Source organism: Oreochromis niloticus, linkage group LG22 (genome assembly GCF_001858045.2).
Source record: "Oreochromis niloticus isolate F11D_XX linkage group LG22, O_niloticus_UMD_NMBU, whole genome shotgun sequence".
Lineage (NCBI taxonomy): Eukaryota > Metazoa > Chordata > Actinopteri > Cichliformes > Cichlidae > Oreochromis > Oreochromis niloticus.
Genome location: NC_031985.2, coordinates 785,775 through 809,916, shown reverse-complemented (window position 1 = coordinate 809,916; position 24,142 = coordinate 785,775). Strand labels below are relative to the sequence as shown.

Genomic DNA, 24,142 nt, shown 5'->3' with positions numbered 1-24,142 from the left:
TCTTACTTGTTATCATCTATCGTCCACCTGGGCCTTACACAGAGTTTCTCTCTGATTTCTCAGACTTTTTATCTGATTTAGTGCTCAGCTCAGATAAAATCATTATTGTGGGTGATTTTAACATCCATGTAGATGCTAAAAATGACAGCCTCAACATGGCATTTAATCTGTTATTAGACTCAATTGGCTTCTCTCAAAATGTAAAAGAACCCACCCACCACTTTAATCACACTCTAGATCTTGTTTTAACATATGGCATAGAAACTGAACATTTAACAGTGTTTCCTGAAAACCCTCTGCTGTCTGATCATTTCCTGATAACATTTACATTTACAATCATTGATTACACAGCAGCAGTGTTGGTCAAGTTACTTGAAAAAAGTAATCAGTTACTAATTACTGATTACTTCCCTAAAAAAGTAATCCCGTTACTTTACTGATTACTTATTTTCAAAAGTAATTAATTACTTAGTTACTTAGTTACTTTTTAAAAAGACAATTTACAACCTGAATAGGTAATAAAGTGATAGATCTTTCAGCCCAATTCTACTTTTTCTGCATAATTCATCATACAAAATGTAATCAAATGGAAAAGTCTCTTTTTAAAACTTTAAACTTTAAATCTTTTAACTTTATGCATCAAGCAAAAATTAAATTATATGCAACATTCTCTGACTGGAAGAAATTTGTTTAACATTTAAACCTATTTTCTGCACAGTCCAGCACATAAAATAAAATATGTTTTTGTGTTTACACTCAGACTTTCAAATAGATGCAAGTAAAACACAGCAGAAAATAAATAAAGTCAAAGACTAGCGGTCCTGTTGCTCTATTTTTACCTGTAAAGCAGGACTGGGGTAGGCGGAGGTTTACCCTGGTGCAGGTGTGCCGCGGCGGTCAGTGGAAGAATCCGCGAGTTTCTCTGTGAATTTCCCATTACAGTCGTAGCGCACTTGCTGCTTGCTTGGAAGTTTAGGGGTTTTTTTGCTGTAAAAAGAATTTTCTTCCCACGCACAGCGGACACTAATGTTTTTATCACTTTTTATGGAATCAAACTCAAAATAAGGTCAGTACTTCCACGCTTTAAACGCTACACGCTCATACTCTCTCCGCACTCGATATATTATCCATTGTTGATCTGCACACAGCTGTTGTCACGAACGTCGCACTCGCTTACGTCACTATCATGAGACGTTCTCGCAAAAAATCACGGTTTTAGTAACGCAGTAACGCAGCGTTCCTACGGGAAAGTAACGGTAATCTAATTACCGTTTTTGCAAGAGTAATCCCTTACATTACTGGTTACTTGAAAAAAGTAATCAGATTACAGTAACGGGTTACTGCCCATCTCTGCACAGCAGTGGAGAGTAGACTTTATCACAGTAGATGTCTTTCTGAAAGTGCTGTAACTAAGTTTAAGAATATAATCCACCCACTGTTATCATCTTCAATGCCCTGTACCAACATAGAGCAGAGCAGCTATCTGAACGCTACTCCAACAGAGGTCGATTATCTTGTTAATAATTTTACCTCCTCACTACGTACGACTCTGGATACTGTAGCTCCTGTGAAAACTAAGGCCTCAAATCAGAAGTACCTGACTCCGTGGTATAATTCTCAAACACGTAGCCTAAAGCAGATAACTCGTAAGCTGGAGAGGAAATGGCGTGTCACAAATTTAGAGGATCATCATTTAGCCTGGAGAAATAGTTTGCTGCTTTATAAGAAAGCCCTCCGCAAAGCCAGAACATCTTACTATTCGTCACTGATTGAAGAAAATAAGAACAACCCCAGGTTTCTCTTCAGCACTGTAGCCAGGCTGACAAACAGTCAGAGCTCTACTGAGCCAACCATCCCTTTAACGTTAACTAGTAATGACTTCATGAACTTCTTCACAAATAAAATTCTAATCATTAGAGAAAAAATTACCAATAATCATCTCACAGATGTAATATTATCTACAGCTACTTTTAGTACCATCAATGTTAAGTTAGACTCTTTTTCTCCAATTGATCTTTCTGAGTTAACTTCAATAATTACTTCCTCCAAACCATCAACGTGTCTTTTAGACCCCATTCCTACAAAACTGCTCAAAGACGTCCTGCCATTAATTAATTCTTCGATCTTAAATATGATCAACCTATCTCTAATAATCGGCTATGTACCACAGGCCTTCAAGCTGGCTGTAGTTAAACCTTTACTTAAAAAGCCATCTCTAGACCCAGCTGTCTTAGCTAATTATAGGCCAATCTCCAACCTTCCTTTCATATCAAACATCCTTGAAAGAGTAGTTGTCAAACAGCTAACTGATCATCTGCAGAGGAATGGCTTATTTGAAGCGTTTCAGTCAGGTTTCAGAGCTCAGCACAGCACAGAAACAGCTTTAGTGAAGGTTACAAATGATCTTCTTACGGCCTCTGACACTGGACTCATCTCTGTGCTTGTCCTGCTAGACCTCAGTGCTGCGTTCGATACTGTTAACCATAATATCCTATTAGAGCGATTAGAACAGGGGTGGGCAATCTCAGTCCACGAGGCCGGTGTCCCTGCAGGTTTTAGATGTGTCCTCGAACCAACACAGCTGATTTAAATGGCTAAATTAGCTCCTCAACATGTCCTGAGGTTCTCCAGAGGCCTGGTAACGAACTAATCATGTGATTCAGGTGTGTTGACCCAAGGTGAGATCTAAAACCTGCAGGGACACCGGCCCTCGTGGACTGAGATTGCCCACCCCTGGATTAGAACATGCTGTAGGTATTACAGGTACTGTACTGCAGTGGTTTGTATCATATCTATCTAATAGACTCCAATTTGTACATGTAAATGGAGAGTCCTCTTCACACACTAAGGTCAATTATGGTGTTCCACAGGGTTCAGTGCTAGGACCAATTCTGTTTACATTATACATGCTTCCCTTAGGCAGCATCATTAGAAGACATAGCATAAATTTGCACTGCTATGCTGATGACACGCAGCTCTATCTATCCATGAAGCCAGGTAACACACACCAATTAGTTAAACTGCAGGAATGTCTTAAAGACATAAAGACCTGGATGGCCGCTAACTTTCTGCTTCTTAATTCAGATCAAACTGAGGTTATTGTACTCGGCCCTGAAAATCTTAGAAATATGGTATCTAAGCAGATTCTTACTCTGGATGGCATTACCTTGGCCTCCAGTAACACTGTGAGGAACCTTGGAGTCATTTTTGACCAGGACATGTCCTTCAACGCACATATTAAACAAATATGTAAGACTGCTTTCTTCCATTTGTGCAACATCTCTAAAGTTAGAAATATCCTGTCTCAGAGTGATGCTGAAAAACTAGTTCATGCATTTATTACTTCCAGGCTGGACGACTGTAATTCTTTATTATCAGGATGTCCTAAAAACTCGCTGAAAAGTCTTCAGCTGATCCAAAATGCTGCAGCAAGAGTCCTGACAGGGACTAGAAAGAGAGAGCAGATTTCTCCTGTTTTGGCTTCCCTTCATTGGCTTCCTGTTAAATCCAGAATTGAATTCAAAATCCTGCTCCTCACATACAAGGTCTTAAATAATCAGGCCCCATCTTATCTTAATGACCTTGTAGTACCATATCACCCTATTAGAGCACTTCGCTCTCGCTCTGCAGGCTTACTTGTTGTTCCTAGAGTATTTAAAAGTAGAATGGGAGGCAGAGCCTTCAGTTTTCAGGCCCCTCTTCTGTGGAACCAGCTTCCAGTTTGGATTCGGGAGACAGACACTATCTCTACTTTCAAGATTAGGCTTCAAACTTTCCTTTTTGCTAAAGCATATAGTTAGGGCTGGACCAGGTGACCCTGAATCCTCCCTTAGTTATGCTGCAATAGACGTAGGCTGCCGGGGATTCCCATGATGCATTGAGTTTTTCCTTTCCACTCACCTTTCTCACTCACTATGTGTTAATAGACCTCTCTGCATCGAATCATATCTGTTATTAATCTCTGTCTCTCTTCCACAGCATGTCTTTATCCTGTCTTCCTTCTCTCACCCCAACCAATCACAGCAGATGGCCCCGCCCCTCCCTGAGCCTGGTTCTGCCGGAGGTTTCTTCCTGTTAAAAGGGAGTTTTTCCTTCCCACTGTCGCCAAAGTGCTTGCTCATAGGGGGTCATATGATTGTTGGGTTTTTCTCTGTATGTATTATTGTGCGATCTACTGTACAATATAAAGCGCCTTGAGGCGACTTTCGTTGTGATTTGGCGCTATATAAATAAAACTGAATTGAATTGAATTGAATTTTTCTGTGGCCTCGGTGACCCCGGGTGAGACGACACGGCAATGTGAGGTCGAGGAAAGAGGATGACGACAACAGACTAACCACATGATACAAAAACCACACCATATTAAGTGTGAAGGAAAAAAATCAAAGAAAATAAGTTTTTTAAAAGGGGCCTGATCATTGTTGTAACTGCGTTGTAACTGAAGCAGCTCAGCACAATGTCAGAAACTCAGACGTTGCGTTTGTGAGACCCTCCGGGTGAGAAGGTTTTGTTTTGTAACTGAGCGCTAACAGACAGCTCAGAATAACCTCAGACGAGCTGAAGCATCCTCCGATTCACCGGCGTGAAAGAAAGAGCTGTTCACTAATTTGCGAAGAGGCTGAATCCAATCCTTTATATGCCGATGGTAAATGTGTGGTTGTATTTTAAGTGCCAGCATCCAAAAGAGAAGAAAAAATATGAGAGAATACACTCAGAAATAATTAGATTCAGTGGCTGAATGGGCCAAGAGCTTGGATGAAGAACTCAGGGTCACAGGTTCAAGTTTCCTTTCAAATTTCTAATTTGCGAGTGTTTTCAAAGCCTACATGTAGTGGAAATATTGAAAAGCTTCACGAGAAGAGTGCTGAGGCTATGCAAAGTATTAGCTCACTGCAGTACGCAGCTGCGCTGAGTTGTGGCGTGTTTGGAGTTGACACACTGCTTTTGCTTTTGACAATCAAGAGGCAGCATCTAAAGGAAAAACTTGAAAAAGCTCTCGCTTATGAAGACTCAATGGCTCAATCAGCAAAGCAGACAGGTTTAGAGGTGATGAGATCAAGTCACATCTCTGCTTCTGAAAGGCTGTTTGAAAGCCGGCGGTGGTGTAAAGACTGAAAAGCTGCCAGTGAAGCAGCTGCAGGACTCAGCTGATAGCATGAAGGCTGTGGGTTTGAGTCCCATTAACAGCCTCAGTCTCTGAACCTCTGAGTGTCTGTGGGAGACACAGATATGAAGAGGAAGCTTTCATCCTTGCCCGACTAACGCTAACAATCACACAGAGACTTTTAAAGAAGAGAAGCCCAAATTAAGGTTCAAATTCTAACAGGGAACCAAAAGTTTCATGGCAGGAAAGACCAGTAAAAACACAGCGCTGCCATCAAACGGCCTCTTTGGGGAACCATGAAGACTCAAACATCTGGACACATCTGCTGGATAATCAAAAATGAAATCACATCTGGAGAACTAAATAAATAACCACCAGGGAACGTTTGGAGAACAAAAACAAGCAAAGCATGAAATTCAAAGACCTCAAAGATGCCCCGACCGGAGAACCATCCAACCGGGATGCTCCATATTTAACATCCTTAATCCAATATATCGTCCCCCGGGTTTAAAGCGGTTCAGATGACCCAGAACGACGTTCAGGCACCTTCAGCATTTCAGTCTGAGAGCAGGTCAATCCCTTTTACTGTTGAACGGGTCATTTTTCATGTGCTGCAGGCATCACTGCTTCCGGTGAGTAATGAGAAACCACTACATCTGATCTCAGGGTTTCCCCACCTGCTGAATAACCCCGACTGTTGCTCTTCTCCAGCAGACCAAGCTAAAGATCCTCCTCACTCCCAGTGAAGATCTGAGCCTTCACACTGCCAAACCAACAAAGACATCTTCATTTGGGATCCAAAACTATAACCTGTTCACACTGAAAAACTAACCAAAGCCAGCCCTCGACAGATAACTGAAATCAAGACCCCATCAGAGAAGCAACACACACATCACACTTACAGAAACCAAGGAAGCAAAACAGAATCCTAGATGAGAAAATACAACATCAGCAGCGCCTCTCACCTCGTCCCGCGGAGCCTTTGAAGTACCCACGTGAAATGTTCAGGGCTGAAAAACACGTTTAATCTCTGCTCACAACTGTAAACAGATCAAGTTGCTGTTGCAAGACAAAATCTGCTTTTGTTCAGCACGATTTATTTCCATAACCAACTCTGAGCGCCGGCATCATGGGACATCTACTGGTTTCAACCCCAAACCTGCACCAGTTTAAGGTCTGTGACGTCGAGGAGCAGAAACAAGCCTGGATGTTTGATCTGTTTCTGATCATTCGTTCAAAACCAGAAAACCACAAACAACCACACCTTAGGTAAAACAAATAACGAGGCTCCCATTAAAGCGCCGGCCTGGCTCCTTCAGCAGCGTTGTTGTATTACAGCTTCCCACCAGCAGGGGCAGCAGAGAGCGCCGAGCTGCAGATGAGCAGCAGGTGGGAAAGACGAGACAACTGAGCACCTGTTCAAGAAATCAGGAGTTTCACTGCCCCTCGTCCTGGTAAGTCCCTGTTTCTTTATGACTGTGTGTGTTTGATTTGTCATCAGTGAACAGTTCATTTAATCAGACCCAAACTCATGAATCATTATCAGGTTTACAGCCTTCAAACACTCGTTCATATCCTCAGCCTGCCATGCTGTACCAAAGGCTACCTCATCCCATCACAACAAAAATCAACCCTGACGTCACAGACTCACTCACCAGGGAAGATATAATCAATAACAATCAATAAACTTCAGGTCCTGACTGTCCAACAACAATAAAACCTTTGGATGTTTCTGACTCTCACAGTGGAGCTCAGGTTGAAGTCCCTGAAATATTTGGAGCTTTGTGGAAATCACAGTTAGCAGGAAGAGGCTGATTTTTTTTATTTCCAGCGTCTCATAAACGGAAAACAGATTTTTTTTTTTTTCAAACAATCCAAATCAGCTGAATGCTTTCACAGAGATTAAAACCTGAATATGGAAAAACACACACTGATATTTCACCAGGTAACAAATCCAAATTATATTTTTCGGAAGAAGAAAACAGATTTAAAATCTGTGGTTGTGATCTCGCTCATTATTTTTTAAATACTGTTTGGAAGCAGAAACAAACAGTTTCTATAGCCTTAAAGGAGTTTTCTTTAATGAGTAAATAAAAATAATTTTCTGTGAATTTAAAGGAAACGTCCATTTTTAATACTGGAACAGTGTGGTGATGATTTAAAGACTGTAAACCTGCGTGAGCTGTGCTGATGGGTTTCTTTGGCTCGTGGTTATTATTCTGTGATATTTCTTTAAAACGTCCAATGAGTTTCCTCTCATCTGAGGGTGACCGGTTGGATCTCCTTCCAGACTTTGGCAAAGCGCACACATGCCCAAATATCTTCTTATGAATAATTGTTTGAACTGATGAATTTTGCAGAAATTTGTAGATTTTTAGAAATGGGTCCAAGACACCTCCCAAACTTAAATCCAAGTTCCTTTGACTTTTTCATTGTCCTGAGTATTCGTCTGTGCTGTCAAACAGAATGCTGCAAAGAGGATCCAGGCTGCAGCCGATCATGGTCACTACCCAGGAGTTAACAAGCCTGTCAGCACCACTTATTAAACGATTTCATTTATCTGAGCCTGTATGCAAACGTTTAACCTGCAGATTGTTCTTGTTTTTTACAGTCATTAAAGTTCTGCTTTTTAACCACATCAGCAGCTTCCATACTTCCTGTCACAGGCTAGTGTCCTTTTTATAGCCTGGTTGACGGTTTTCTTGAATATTTAGCGGTAATGTAATAGCACAGCGCTTCACTGAAGGTTGTTGAATTTGCTCTTCTTCTTTTTTTTAGGTATTTAACCGTCATCGGAGGCTGACCTGCGGCTCTCCCCCAGACGTGCCCGGCTGGTCTTGCCGCTGGCGTCGCTTTATCCCTGATAGTGTGAGGTAACGTCCTTACATCACGGTGTTTTCCTTCCCACTGTCGCCAAGTGCTGGCTCACAGGGGTCGTTTGAGTGTCGGGTTTTCTCTGTAGTCTTGTGCAGTCTTTACCTTACAGGTGGCTGCTGTTGTGATTTGGTGCTGTGTAAAGGAAACTGAACAGTATTTTTGTGGAATGTGGCCCAGGCCTAACGACCGTAAAGGTTATTTTACTTTAAAACCTTTTTTTGTCAGGTAAAGGTTTTAGTCAGAAATTATTCCTGACTGCTGCTAAAGTTTGTTTTTCTTTCATTTATTGCCATATCGCGTGTTTTTCCTTTTGTGTGCTGCATTTCTGGCACCTGCATCCACCTGGAGGATGTGTAATCAGAAACCGAGCCTCTGCGTTTGTCAGTCAAGGCCAGCGTTCACCGCTCACTGCAGAGAAAAATCAAGACAATCACACATTTTTTTAAAAACCGATGTGTGCAGGCTGTTTGTCGGGCCGCTTTGTTTTTGCAGCCTCTTGCTGTACGTTTTAAACTCCACCACCAGCTCACCTGATTCAGCTCTAATGCAGTATTGATTAGGCGTTGTCTGAGCATGCCAGCGCGGATCAAAGCTGCGATAAAGACTCGGGGGTTACGCTGCTGCATATCGATCGCTGAACCTGTTGTTAGTGAAGATGTTTCTGTGATTCATCATCAGTGCGAGCCCGTTTCAGATCGAATCCTTCGGCAGGGATTGTGTGTGAGCCGCGGGTATTTTGATCATCTGTCGCCTGCCTGTGAAGTGAAAGCGTGTGAGTGAGAATATACGTCTGTTTGAAGCCGCAATCAAACGCTTCATAAAGAATATCAGAAAGTAAAGATTCAACACATTTGGCTTCTCATTTAGTCTCTTTAATATTGCGCCTGTATTCAGGAGCTCGTGATAACCCGCGTTTAATGAATTTCCTTTAATGTGTGTTTTCAATTAGTCGAGCGCCCTCGTTAATGTACCCGCCGCTGTAATAACGCTCCGTCCCCCGTCAGGGATCAAACTCGCGTGCAGGAGCTGCTGATGGTGCAGCCGACCGTTTATCCTGCCGAGCGCTGAGGAGCGGCCCTTCATCATCCTCCTCTTCCGCTGTAAGACGGTGATAAAGTGCTTCTTGCACAGGCGGGGCCCTGATTCCGGCTTCCCGATGTGTCCCAGGTACGTCTTATTCTCGCCCTCGTGTTCATCGTTTCTGCAGCCGCGGGGGAAGTAAACATCCGAACCGCAGTTTTATCTTCGCCCGGGGTTTCTGCTTCCTGCTGAAGTCCTCCGCTGCTTGCATCAGCTTCTTCTTCTTCATGCAAATGCAACACGAAATCTTACACAGAGCTCTCACTCAGTAGTAATGAGGAGAAAATCAGCCTGCGCTCAGTGAAATTAAACACGCATGTCTTTGGTGATGACTTCCTCTCATTTTTAGAGAGCGCCCGAATCCCATGAATGAAAGACTGGATTATTTTGATGTAGCGCCTCCGTCTGTTCAAGCATTAAATCTGACAGAACTGAATGCTTAAAAATGGTGGATGTAGTTAATTCAGTTGCGAGCGTCCAGTTTTAATCCTCGAGACTAATAAAATACTCAAACCTCAGCCTCCAAAACTGAAGCACAAACACAGACAGAGCACAAACACATTGGAGGTGAAGGCTGGCAGCTACGGCAGCTACAGCAGCCTGTGTCGGCCTCCGCCTGTCAGTCAAACATCGTTCACGTAGATCACTGATCCACAGCACTAACTCGAAATTTCGAGTTACTTTTCTCAAAATTTTGAGTTAATAATGCAAAATTTCGAGTCATGGATACTTTTTTTTAAAAAAATATTGGCTGAAACGGGCTTCCATACAAACTTGCCAGGTGACCGCTGTAACGCTCTTATGAAGAGACCAGAGGCTGTGAATGTATTTTTAACACTGGAGTCTGTGGGGGCGGACTCATGAAGCCTCTAGTGGACGTTAGAGGACCTGCAGTTTTTAGGTTTTCAGCTCCATGGCTTTAGCCCCATGGGTTCCTGTTGTTTGTAAATGAGCTAAATATTTGGCAGGTACTCTTCCACCTACAGCCCCCTTCAAGCGCGCCATGATTCAGATTTTTACTGTATGAAGGTGAGCTGATAAGTTTTTTTTGGTTTTTCAGCTCCAAATAACTGAGAACCAATGATATCTCTGCATTTTTGCTTCCCTGATGTATTTGTGGTGCTGGTTGGCTGACAGGAATGGCAGGCGTGTCTCTTTGTGTACGTTTGCTTGGTTCTCCATCGGGAATATCTTTGGTTCTTTATCAGCCTCGTGTTCATGTCTTTGATCGCCTGCTGGCCACATTTGTTTGGCCTCGTGTGTTTTGGGTCTCTGGTCAACATGTGGTTGCGTGTTTGGATCTCATGTGGTCTTTGTAGTTTGGGCCCCGCAGCAGTGTTGACATCTTATTTTGGGTTCTCCAAAGAGGAGGTCGGTTACTGAGTGTTATTTTAAGGTCTTTACCTTACAGTACAAGAGGCTGTTATGAGTGGGCACTAATGAAATTAAAGTCTTTGATCATTACAGATGTTATGTATTTATATAGTATGTTTTGTTCTCCACAAATATTATCACCTTATTTTTGGTTCTCCTGATTCGGAGGAGGCCAGGTGGGAACCTTTTCACTCATTAATGTGGGATCCCTCCACAGGGTGTCTGTGACCTGTAGTGGAAGCAGGAGCTTCGTTTGGCTCACTCGGCTTTAATGTTTTCTGAACTTTTCTGCGTTTAAACTGAAAACATATTAAATGTTTTAATGAGTGGAACATGGATGGAAGAATTAGCCAAAAGGAAAAAAATGAGCAGAAACTGAAACAGATTTCAGGCGTGTTCGTCTCTGCTGCTTAATTCTGCTGCTGTTTGCTGACTTGTTCCAGTCTGAGACGTAAACCTGCCAGTTTGTTCAATTTCCCTCCAAATAAATAACATCTGAAACAATCTGAGGAGATTAGAAATAATCACTGATGAAACCGTGTTAATGTATTCTCATCAGAGCGAGGGAGGAAAAAAAAGTCGCCCGCATCAAATTGACGACAAATTTTCTGACACACGGGGAGGTGAGTCTCAGCCTGACCCCGAACCTGCTCTGTCACAGTCGCTTAAAACGGCGTCGCTCGGCTTTTAAAGCAGGTTTCCAGGAATAGACAGACACGCCTTTGTCAGTCCTGTTCACGGGACAAATGTAAACTGATCTGAAAGTACAGCAAACCCAACGACAAACATCATCTGACCTCCTCCTGTAGCTCCCACAGCTCCTCCAGGTGAGCCGCAGAGGAGGAGGAGGAGGAGACATCCTGAGCGCTCGGAGGACACGCTATAATTCCCTCTGACAACATCTTTAATGGCTGCTGCTGATTCCTGCGCTGTTAGATGGGGGAGGAGGAGGAGGAGTTGGGGGTTGATGTAACCAGGCTGAAATCACAGTTTTAACATCCCAATCTGTCAGAGTATCTGAAAACGAGACATCTGACAGGCTGCGGCGCTGCAGAAGGTGTCAGAAACAGCAAAAAAAGCAAACACACAGAAGTGCAGACGCTCACACACACACACATATTTACTCTGCCGCCTGCTGAACTCGCTGATTTTTAGAGGTTTTACAGGATTATCTGTCCCATACTGCAGCTGTGACTTCTCTATATTTGGGGATTTGGTTAAATGTCTCCCGCTCTGATCAAATACTCTTTGAAAACATTCCTCTATGGTTTGTTTTATGTTTCATTAAAGCACCTGAAGTCAGGCTGTCTCTGTTGGTGATCAATGGCAGAACTTATGTCCTGTAAATCATCATAAGGCTGCGCGTGTGTGTGTGTGTGTGTGTGTGTGTGTCATATGCTTTCCTTTTTATTTTTGGGATTCAGATTAAAGCTTCTTTATGCTGTGATCACACACCAAAAAATAGAAACACCTGCACAGACGAACAGCAGCCTCGGAGTAATTTAGTAGTTTTACACTTTTTTTTTTTTTACATCTAATTAATTTGATGATCCTTTCCCCGGAGACCTCGTTGATCGTTTCGTCTCAGAAATGTGAAAAAGTCCTCCAGAGAGCAAACACGAGGCCCGCGTCATCTTCACTTCTTTGTTCAACATCTGAATCCAGAAACTATTGTTTAATTTATTTGAATTTTTGATTACTAATTTTGTAGGAAACAAGTCGGTTTATTATCACAGGAGCTGGAAAATGTTTTTTACTTCAAAATGACTAAAATTATTATCTAATTATCAAAATCGGTGCACAGTATTGTTAATTTAATTGACAATTTCCCGCAGCATCCTAACTTCACTGCCTGAAGTGTCTCTGAATTATTTTTGAAAAAAATCAAGTTTATTGAATAGTGTCTGATGCAAAATCTGCAAACACACCTGACTTTTTTGCCAAATGTGACATGAAGACTGGCGGCAGGGCGTGACCTGTGAAATCTGACCCATTGGTGACGGTGGCGACTAGGGCTGGGCCATATTATACTATTCACGGTAATACCGGTATAATGTTAGGCAATGATTAGAAAATGAAATATCGCGATAGAATATGGGTAAGACGTGCATGCGCAGTGCCTTTGTTTTCATACGCACATGGACGAAAAAGCATGGCGGCGACGCAGAATGAGAAGGGCGAAAGTGGATCGTTGAATGAAACAGATGAAACAACTGGTTTGTAAAAATGGTGCAGTGGTGTGGAACTGGTTTGGCTTTTGTCCGTCAGATACACAACAAAGCACATTTTTTTGTAGACTGATTTTATGTGCTACACGGCGCTCAAAAATGTTTTAGTCCGACTTTGCTAAGCTACGAAGCCGCACCGCTTGATGGATTGTTGGAGCATTCTGGCTACCGTAGTCAGGAGCCTCGCAGAGTAACGCGTACTGTTTCAACATATTATCATATTGTGTGTGTATAAGGACCCCAAAATGGCTCCTGCAGAGACATGCGTATGAAGCACATTTTAGACTCAAGGCTGTCAGTCACGCAGTAGAACATGTGAATAGAGCAGCTGTGAGAGAATTCAGCATTATTGAATCAATGGTACAGAAGGGAAGGAAGGAAGAAGAATGAGTTGAGGAAAGTTTGACTTATCTGACTGTTTTGTTTTCTTATAATCCCGTGCACCTTATGGTCCGAAAAATACATATTTGACTTATTTATTTGGCACACTGCAGTTTCATGTTGCAAAGCTCCTCTTTTTAACTTTAGTGGATATTATACATGGTTATGCTCAGGATATGTCAGCCCATTTCCACTAGAAAAGCCTTTTGGTTAAACTGTTAGCGAGGAATTTGCATTTGCACTGTTACATTTTTATACAGCTTTAATGCTCATAAAAAAACAGCTGCTTGTTTAATCCTAGAACACTATCGCTATAAATAGTAACACAATCACTAATGCCGGGTGATTTTTACCCGATATAATATGGCCAACAGAAAGTACTTGTCATCAAAATATGACAACACATGACAAATTAGAGTGGTCGTCTTTTACTTTCAACTGTGCCATGTCTAACAAAATGGAAAAAAAGTGTCATGTGCGAACCCTAAATTAATGCTCCAAAATTACAGAAAAATGAGGACAAAGAACAAAAAAATAAAATAAAATAAATAATGACACTGGAAAGCTGGTCTTTGGTCCACCCATTCCTGGGACGTTTGAGACTTCCCTGGTGAAGGCACAGGCTCCTCGACACGCAAACAGCTGCAGGAGAGAGAAATCATGTAAATGTATTTGCTCGGGTGAAAATCACCCAGCGATAGTGTTCTAGGGTTAAGTAAAAATACACTGATGGGGTTTTTTGCACTAATAAAATTGTGGAGTTGTAAAGTATTTTGTCTCGCATCAATTATGTCGTCAGTTATATCGTTATCACAAATTTTCAAATATATATCGTGATAAATATTTTTGGCCACATTGCGCTGCCCTAGTGGCGACTTTTTCATCCTAAAGATAAACGACTTTTTATTGTTAATGCAGAAGATCAGAGTTTTTAGGAAACGTAAGAATAAAATATTTTGGACCTTGGCTGGTTTCCGTGTGCTGCTATTGGACAATTAAATTTAAAACAGACGATGAGGCAATTCAGACGTTAATGGCTTTCGTTGCCTTGGTAACCTGCTGTCTTATAGGAGTCGATGGAATCCTTTGATGTCATCAGTCGTAGTTTGGACCGCCACCTTTGCGTCATCAGCGGTTATTTCCTGTCATCAGTTGAAGTCACTGAAGGACACAGGAAGGGGACATTGATGGTCAACGGAAGGGCGAAGTTTTAAGGCGGTGCGATTATTTTCAAGGTCCAGTCAGGTAAGTTTATGTCGGTTGCAGTAACAGAGGTGAATCCGTGTTTATGTGAGTTAAAATATTTCAGCTTTGGTGGGAAAAACTCTTCACCAAACACCAGAAATGGAGGAGGAGCTTATGAACGGCGTCTGAGGGGCAGATTTTAGGCGGAGACAGGAAGTAGAGTCGAGAGCCTGGAGAAGACTCTCAGGGCTTCGTGCTAAGCTCGTTTCATGTGAACATGGCGACCGTGATGCCACCTGCTGGTGTGAAGTCCTGCTTTTGACGCTTTGAGACGAGTTCTTCTGATGACCAGGAAACATAAACCCGACTTAACGTTTTATTGACGCGTATCGAGTCCTGAGCTCGTGAGCTCAGCAGGAATCTGTTTCCAGAGCTGACTGAGACGCTTTTTATAACTTCTACCTGTCAGGAAGCCTTTGTACTCACAGCTGTCGCCATCTGGTGGTCTTCAGGCAGAATGCAGGTTTAGGGCATTTCCACATTAGCCTCATTGTTCCGACCCGGAAGCTACGCCCATGTTTGGGTGGTGTACGACCGAGCTGCTGGTTGGTGTTCAACTCTGGGTCTCCATGTTGCCCCCGCCATCCTGAGGTGGAGGCTGCAGGACCAGCGGTTTCTCCACGAGATGGAGAAAGCGGTTTCTCCATCTCGTGGTCAGAGCACACGCTAGTTTCACGCCTGACGTCTGATGGGATGACCCTCAGTCCTCCATCACCTCCACCTGTATCCATGAATCCTTTTCATTCATATTTTTGACCTAACATAAATAAGCATCGTCTTCCATTAATACTGAAGACAGTGAATGAGACGCTCATGCAGCGCTGCACTGATGGAGGCGTTTGTGCAGAAAAGGGATAAAAACCCACTTTTTCTTTGATGTCTTATTTTCCACAGAGTCAATCCCACTAAACAAGATGATGAAGATGTTCCACAGAACATTTTGTTTTCACTTTGTCGCCCTGCAACTAATCCTCTTATAGTAAGAAAGGCTGCGTTTACCTTTTACCTGAGCGAGTCTCAGAGTTTAACAGCAGCGCCGTCGAACAAGATCGGCTTATGCATTAAAGATGTCTGCGCTCAAATTTCAGCTTATTTCTGATTTGTAGATGTAACAGAGAAAGTTATCAGAAAGAATGTTTGATTTCTATGTTGTAATGATCATTAGAGGTTTATTGTTTCACTGGTTCAGTATTTTTTACTGTTTTATTGTTGATTTTAACAATTATCTCAGAAATTGAAACACTGATTTGCACGATGGGACTCAGCCAGAGTACAGGTTTATCTGTGAATTTAGAGCCAGAGCCAAATACTGCAGGGGATCTATTAACGGTTTATTAGCATTTAAATGTAACTTTTAACTTTACTCATTTTTAAATAATTCAGACCTGATGTGGGTGTGAGTAACCCAAGTAAGACCGTGTGAGCTGGTGTTTCAAGGCAGAAACAGCTGGGACCGTTTTTGGTCGTCTGAGTCGAGTCAGTCTGATAAATCTGATGGACCTCAGATCCTGAACCATGCTGGAAACATTTGCCTCCAGAGTAAAAGTGGCACCTTTAGAAACATGTTATTGGTCTGTTGGCGAGTGTTTGCAGACAAGACAGCAGAGCGCTTTCAGCTATAGCAGTAACAACGAGGTTTTTGGAGCTGTGTCCTCTTTGCAGGGGGTGAAATCTGTCACAAACGTTTTTCCACAGTGACCAGAGGTTACCAGGGCTCACCTGGTGGTCTGGAGACAGGTCTGATTGAGGCTTAGTCCAACCCAACAAGGGCAAAGACACCCAACACAGCACCTGCTTAGTAAATCCATCCATCTATCAACCACTCAGTGAGAAAGGAGAGGAGATTTCCTCGTGTGAGTTAAAGAACAGGAAGAGCAGGAGGATGGAGAGTGTAGCACTGAACAACATTAATCTGCTAAATGACTACACGCTGCTAGTTCAGCCTTAAACATGACAGACAGACGCTTGAACAACTTCCACCAGTATCTGATGATGGTGACGTTGGTTACCTTTGAGCATTAACAGCATTGTTGCTGAAATGAACCGGAGTATTATTGTGTTACAGGACTGCTGCTGTCCTCACTGGTGTCAGATGATTGATTAAATAAATGTGATGAAGGCCGGCTGAAGGGCCCCCCTGTAAATTTTTGCCCGGGAACCACCACTGCTGGACTGTTTATCGAGTGTCCTTAGGCAAGATAATGACGCCCCTAAAAACTGAACTGTGATGTTAAAATGGGCGAGTGTGGACTGTAGTGGATGGTTTTGTGTCATCAAATGTGTCCCACCTGATTTGCCAGGAAAAAAGGAAAAAAAGGGAGGACTCGCGTGTCCTCTGTTCTTGGCCAGGATGAAACTCCTTGCTGGGCCGTGACGCTGTGGAAACTGAAATAAAACATTTTCTACTTCTGAAACAAATTTTTGGCTGCCGTTCATAAATACGAGCATTTAAAAAATTCATAATGGGGCAATGAGAGAGAACACCTTGACAAATTTTGGATTTGGTGCGTGCTGTCATACCTGGGGAATATCTCGCTGAAGCATATTCACGCTTTAATAAGTGAGGGAGCATTCACCTGATTTGTTTTAAAGAATATTCTGCCTCATATACGAGAAGCTGTAAATAAAACATCAGCCCTCCTCCTGCAAAACTGTGGTTTCTGCAGACCTCCAAGGCTACGTCCACACGTACACGGGTATTTTGACTGAGATTTTCCATTTTCTTTTTTCCTTTTTCAAATCCCGTCCACACGTAAATGCAAAAACGAAGGAAAACGCTGCTAGGAACATGCCAAAGCAACAGGTGGCGATATATTCCTAACCGTGTAGAAATGTTGGCCAATCAGAAGTCAGGAAGCCTGAGTGGGAAACAGTAAACTGAGTCCTATGTGTGGAGGGACAGTAACTGTGTGTATATGTAAGCATTTAAACACTGCAGAGAGTAAAATTAACAGTAACAGTATTTTGTCCAAGTCTGCCATTGTAGAAATTAATTTCACCAAAACAATAACGTGGCGCACAGTGTGACGTCAAAAAGGCGCACACCTTTGACGCTGCGTTTTCTCCGTTTTCCTCGTCCACACGTAAACGCAAAAACTGAGTTTTCGAAAATATCCACCCTGGCAGAAGTTTTTAAAAATCTCCGTTTTCAGTGACCGAAAACGCCGTTTACGTGTGGACGAAAGGTGCAAACGCATAGAAAAATCTGCGTTTTCAAAAATACCCGGGTACGTGTGGACGTAGCCCAAGTCTGCTGTCAGACGTCTACATGTTTCAGTCTACATTCACAGAGCCGTGGTACCAGATATTTACCCTCAAACTGTCAAGGAGTTTTCTAGATGATGGAATTTTGAAAGGATGATAGAAAAACAGCCCTTGAAACATCATTTTTTGAGCAGTGAATTCAAAAGAACATTTTTTAATCAGAGTACAGCGTCATGTCAGTTAAACTTCTGGGATATTGATCTGGTCAGTTAAGTATCAGAGAGGGTAGTTAATCAGTTTCAGTTGCACAGTCTCAGGAGCGTGGAGGAGATTCCAGGGCCCTGGAAGACCTTTAGCCCATCAGCAGGAGTGCTATCTGCTCCTTTGTGTAGGGAGGAGCAGGCTGAGCACTGCCAGAGCTACAAAACGACCTCCAGCAGGTCACTGCTGTGAACGTCTGTGACCAAACAGTCAGAGACGGACTTCATGAGGGTGTCCTGAGGGCCCCACGTCCTCCAGTGGGCACTGTGGAGCCTGAGTGGCATTTACTATAGAAGCAGGTTCCCCCTGAGCACATGTGACAGATCTGAAATGGTCTGGAGAAACCGCCATGCTGCCTGTAGGATCGTTACATGGTTTGATGGTGGTTGATGATGGTCCGGGGAGGCGTATCCATGTAGAGACAGACGAGGCTGCACCACTCTCACTGCCATCAGGTATCAGGATGAAATCCTTGGACCTGCTGACCCTACGCTGGCGCAGGGGTCCTGGATCATCCTGTGGTGAGTGTGCAGGCAGTTCCTGGACAGAGATGGACGCTGGGCCAACAGTCCAGGTGTAATTCTTTTCTGTCATCCTTGCAGATAAAATCTGAGACGGTAAAACTGACTCAGACCTGTGGCTCATGACGTGATCCACTCCACAGACAAACCACACAGAGTCCTTTCAGTGGGCCGGATGGGGGTGTTCGACAGGCCGGTTTTAAACCCCGGGCCGTATGTTTGACACCCCTGATGTAGTCACTGGAATGAATCTTCATATACGGCATTAAAACTGACGCATTGTCACTTTAAGCTGCAAACCGGCGCACGTTTGTCTTGGCGTGTCGAACCGCGCCCGTCTGCTGCCCCGCCGTGGCTAACACTAAATTCTGAGAACATTATATAACGTCGCTGCAGCGCTCACATCTGCACACGGATCTGCCTCCTAATGCAGGCAGAGAGCCACTCTTCAAGCTCTCAGACATTACACAGGGGAGTTTGCATCTCGCTCCGGCGACCCGGCGGCGCGCAGGGAATGTAAAGGAAAACACGTTAGTCTAGTTAGAAGTGACAGACTCAAACAGCTGCGGCAGCTTTGATGCGGAGGAGTCAGGCGGTTTCTGTACGGCGCTTTGCGGTGTTAATATAGGTTAATACGACACGGGAACATAAAGGTATACAGCTGAGAATAAACGTGACAGCTCGAGAGGAGGAACGCTGACGCTCGTGTCCAAACGTGGCCCGACAAGAGGAGCGCCGCTGACAGGGGCACCAACGCACATGTATACACACCGGGCTACACGTATATACACACACACACACACACACACACACACACACACACACACACACACACAGAATTCGAGCTGGTGTAATTCTCTGTTCCTGTGACAACACTTTCATTTCAGCACTGACCCAAATAGACCCACATGGCTCTGTGTGTGTGTGTGTGTGTGAGAGAGAGATAAGGGTTTACTCTAGTTGTGAGGTCTGGCAGCTTCAGGGAAGGTTTAATTTTTGAGATCTGAGGTCAGAAACGAGATTCTGAGAGTTGGACTCGCAGATGTAAATACAGGATTGAAAAGAGAGAGAGAGTGTGTGTGTGTGTGTGTGTGTGTGTGTGTGTGTGTGTGTGTGTGTGTGTGTACACGTGCATAAGTTAAAGGAGCACTGCACCCCAATTTCCCAGCCGTGCAGTTTCCTGTGAACACTGAACAATCCTCCTGTCACGATTGTTTCAAAAGTTTTGACCCTGCGGATTTCGGTTCATTGCTGATTTGAATTAGATCTGTATTCAGGTGAGAGAGGTCACTCACTCACACACACACACACACACACTCATACTGTAAACACACACACACAGCAGATGGTTAGTGCGACTGTGCTGAGCCGGCTCCCTGAATATAGCACAGAGGTTTGAATGCAGTCTTTGTGCACTGAAGACCTCAGTAGCCTCGATGCAATTGTGTAACGGACCTCCTTTCACAGAGATGGAGGCAGAGCGAGAGGAGGGAAGGGGAGGGATGTAGCGCAGGGGTGAAAAGTGTAGAATGAAGAGAGGAGACGCAGAGACTTGACGAGGAAAAGGAAAGCAGGAAAAACGGGATAAAACCAAAGCGAGAAGACGGAGAGGGTGAGAGTTATAGAGTGTTGGGCCAGAAGTATCAGGATGTGTGACTGTGACCTCAGAGTGTCCGCTGACCACTTCAGATAAGGTGTATCTCCTCAAAATGCTTCACATCAAAACGCAGAGACCCTGTAACCATCCATCTCTGCTTTCATGGTGATGATGGTGATGAGGGATCACTCCACACACACACCCACACCCACGCACGCCCAAACACATCTGTGCGGTTATTGTGGAGATGCTACATGAACCTCGTGAGGCGACTGAATTTATTACGAGTCCCATAATCATTTAAGGCACTGAGGTAAAGTCACCTCGATGGGGGAGCGTCCACCAGTCCCTTTGACCATCATCCATCCCCGACCTCACCGTCAGTCGACACAACGAGACGTTTCATCCACAGCGCTCCGTGAACGAGCCTGCGCTTCTGCAGCATTGAGCACAAACGGTGCGTGGGATCATGGAAGTCCTCGTCGCAGCTGATGTCAGTAGACGTCACCTCGGTGGCCGCGGAGCTCCGAGGCCAGGCCAGTGTCCACCTTTTTGTTCCGTCAGTGAAATTGTGCGAGACTTGTTGAACATCAGATTAAAGCCACCACACTCCATGCACGTAGGGAGATCCCAGACGAGCCTGAAAGAATCGGCTTCTGACTGATTCTTTCAGGCTCTGCCCACGGCGTGGTGCGTTCGTGGGGATGGGAATATAGATCGCCAGTAAACTGTCAGCTCCCCGCTTCGATCCACCTGTCGGTGTCCCTCGTCCCTTTTTCACCACTTGTGTGACAGACTTGACAGTACTTGAACTCCTCCACTTGAAGCAGCATCTGCTCCCCCCTCCAGCCGAGAGCAGGCAGTCTTCTCGGTTCACGTCTCTGACTGAAAGTGGCTGACTGACTGTCAGAGCAGCCAAAACCACAGCAGCGGCGCACTTAACAAAAAAAAGGATTACAAGAAAAACTGAAATAAATCTGAGAGGTCTTTACCCCCGAGACTCAGACACAATAGTATGGAGGAGCTAGCTTTCACTGGAACTGATGGGCTTAGTCTGAACCTTGGAAAATAGCCCAAGGCCAAGATTCAGTAGGATAAAAAAGTGTGTCCTCATACTTTTGGGCATTCTTTTATTCAGAGAAATAAAGAATCAGCCGTGTAGAACCGACTGAAAGGTGGCTCAGAGTGTTTTAGCTGTAAAATTAACAGGAATTCGTCGCACCTCCAGCGGTGTTGTGTAGCATTTTAGCATCCAAATAATTAACACGTTGACTCTGAATCACAGCTGTCACAATCAGCATTTTCCCCAGACATCGCAGCTGCAGGAAACACTTCGAGCAAAGTTTGTGGAAGTAAAGCAGCTCGTGAGGTTTCCGTTAAAACGTTCCTCCTCCGTGCGGATCTACCGTCATTTTTAAAAGTCTGTTACGATTGAGTTACGATGACCCTGTGAAGGCCAAACGCAGAGTAAAAAGTATTTTCCTGACACATAAATCCTGGTTATGCCAGACTCGATGTTTCCTGCCTCGTCAGAGCTCCAGGCTGTGGGTTTATCGGGCACGTTAGCTGCACATTAGCCTGTTACACATCAGAATTTTGTGCATTAAAAACACTCACTAACCCGAAACTGTCATAGGAAGCCTTTTATTTTATTAGCTCAATCTTGTTTTTTTTCTTTCAGATTTTTTGGATCTGAATAAACAGATCTGACCAATCAGACGACTGCATTTGGAAACAAGTGTGCTTGTAGCTCAATAAAAGCAGCAGTACTGAAAACACACATACAAAAATACAGAAAGTGTAAAGTAATTGTGTTTTCCCTCAGACGCAGCGCTCTAGCTGCCGGTCCGGGTCACTCGGCTCTGAAAGGATCTCTCTGCCTCCTCAGATGTGGTCCCAGCTCTGCCCACTAACATCCTCAAATATGTCCAGAAACAGCCGAGACACAGCTTCAGCTCCTGGAACACACCATGAAATCCTGCCTGCTGCTGAGATTTGGATGAACCAGAATCTCCGTTTCTTCCTTTTCTTGTGTAGAAACATCAGGACCAGCTCGTCATTGCAGGAAAGATTCACCACGTGCTCGGTGTGGAATGCCCTTAAGTTGGCATAAAGTTATAAAATGCTTTGAGCAAGAATAGAAACATGCTGAAATAAAACTACATTAAAGTATTTTTACTCAGCAGCTGATGAAAACAGAACCAGATGTGTTCCCTGAGGGCGGCTGCCTCAGAGTGCGGTATGCCGAAAAGGTTATCTTCAGCCCACACCACGGGCTTTTCCTGTACCTGAAGTATTTTGCTGTTCCATATTTTTATCCTGGGACTGTTTAGCCGTTCACATTTTAAAATAATCCTCCTTTCTCCCACTCTGGGTCTTAGTGCACACAAATGTTTATCCTCCGTATCAAACCAGCAGTTTTAGCGCCACCCAGTTCCAAGACAACTCTCTTCTGATTGGCTGCCCCTCAAACAGAACACAGCAGGTGGGTGGAGCTTATTTGTTAATAGCAGTCATATAGGCCCATTCCTTCTAAAGTCATCATAAAGATTCAGGAGTGTTGAAACGTGGCCTTTAACCCTTTTTACAAGCGTTCTTTAAATGACCGTGACTCATTTGAGACAAAATTCAAACGGCTTCAAAAATAGTCGATGACGAGCTTCACGGAGGTGGAGTTAGCACGTTACTGTCAGTCCTCAGGCCCGCTTGACGCTTTGGTGATAACGTGAGGGGTGCACCTGACTCGGAGCTGGATTGGACATCGGTGGCAGCTGGTCACTGTGTTCAGGTCAGTTGTGTGTGGACTGTAAAAAGCTGGATTAGTGCACTTTTTATTTTAACTGCTTCCCCGAGACTCTTTGTTCACACACTGCATTGTAAATGGTCTGCATTTGTATAGCGCTTTACTTAGTCCCTAAGGACCCCAAAGCGCTTTACATTACATACATTCATTCATTCACACACTGGTGATGGCAAGCTACATTGTAGCCACAGCCACCCTGGGGCGCACTGACAGAGGCGAGGCTGCCGGACACTGGCGCCACCGGGCCCTCTGACCACCACCAGTAGGCAAACATGGGGTTAGTATCTTGCCCAAGGATGTTTGGCATGCAGCGTGGAGAAGCCTGGGATCGAACCACCGACCTTCTGGTTAGTGGCTGACCTGCTCTGCCACCTGAGCTACAGCTTTGTGTGGCTCCTCATTTCCCCCGGCCTCTCGGCAGAGAAGGAGAGCGCAGAGACACAGGCCATAATAGCCACACTAATAGGAAACCCACCAGGTTGAAATAAAGCAGAATTATCCTTTAAGCCCTATTTTGGACAGGATTAACCTTTCGGGGGAGGCGGATGTGGCTCCTGGGCACTGATCCGGATGGGATTTTAAACTTCTCAAAATTACATGATCTTGTTTGTACAAGATAATCAGCAGGACGATCCGAGGGAGGAAGAAAGGAAACATCATTAAATCAGCTTAGATGTGTCAAAAAGGCTCGTCAGCACCTGCCTGTGAGGAATAACGAGTGTTTCCTTTAGTGTCACAGCGATGCAGTCAGGGTTCCCTGTGCGTTACAGACGGGAGGTAATGATTGATATTAGAATACTAACAGTTATCAGATTTTGAACTCTGAGCCACACATGTATACAGACTACAAACACCAATAAATAACGGTGTATTTATTTATTTATTGGCAACGATGTGACGTGATGTGATGTGAGCTCACTCAGGTAAGCTCACGTTAACCGGCACGTTGTGCAGTGAGGCTCCTGCAGCCTGCAGGTATCCTTGGCAACATGCCGAACCCCGAGTTTCCCCCGATGCATCCACCGGAGTGTGAGTGTGTGAACGTCAGGCTACAAGTGCTTCGGCATGTTGTCCTGTATAAGTACCAGTCCTGAAGTCAAAGCCTGGGTGTGGTCCGCTGCAGGTCCACGGAGGACCTGCTGTTTGGTTTTGGTGATCAGGACCAGCCGTGAGCATTCGTGCTAACTTCAGATTTATTTTCCCTTTTTGTGTGTTCACAGTTATTAAATTGACACATTTGCCCTGCTGACCCATGTATGGCGGTCATGTGACCACTCCATGTTAACTTGTCAAGGTAACCTGAATAAGGTCAGTGACCCCAACTGCCTGTTGCTAGGGTAACCTCTGTAAACCACTCGGCTGGTTGGCTGGTTTCACCGGGTGAAACTGCTCTGTGCTTTGGTCGCTGACGATCGTCTGCAGACGCTTCACAGCTGCTCTCTGAGCTGCAGTGAAGCCGTTAAAAGT

At 44.2% G+C, this 24,142-nt stretch overlaps 1 long non-coding RNA gene across 3 annotated transcripts; it reads left to right on the top strand.

Annotated features, from left to right (window-relative positions):
- Positions 1 to 6,430: 6,430 nt before the first annotated feature.
- LOC102076236 (uncharacterized) lies at positions 6,431 to 22,766 on the top strand. Of its 3 annotated transcripts, none has more exons than XR_268160.4 (4): positions 6,431 to 6,558; positions 7,883 to 7,977; positions 14,115 to 14,289; positions 21,761 to 22,766. It is a non-coding gene; the product is annotated as an uncharacterized LOC102076236 (long non-coding RNA). The 3 variants fall into 3 exon arrangements; XR_002057203.2 differs by having other exon boundaries at positions 21,698 to 22,766; XR_003215759.1 differs by lacking the exon at positions 21,761 to 22,766 and adding an exon at positions 16,355 to 16,569.
- Positions 22,767 to 24,142: the final 1,376 nt, after the last annotated feature.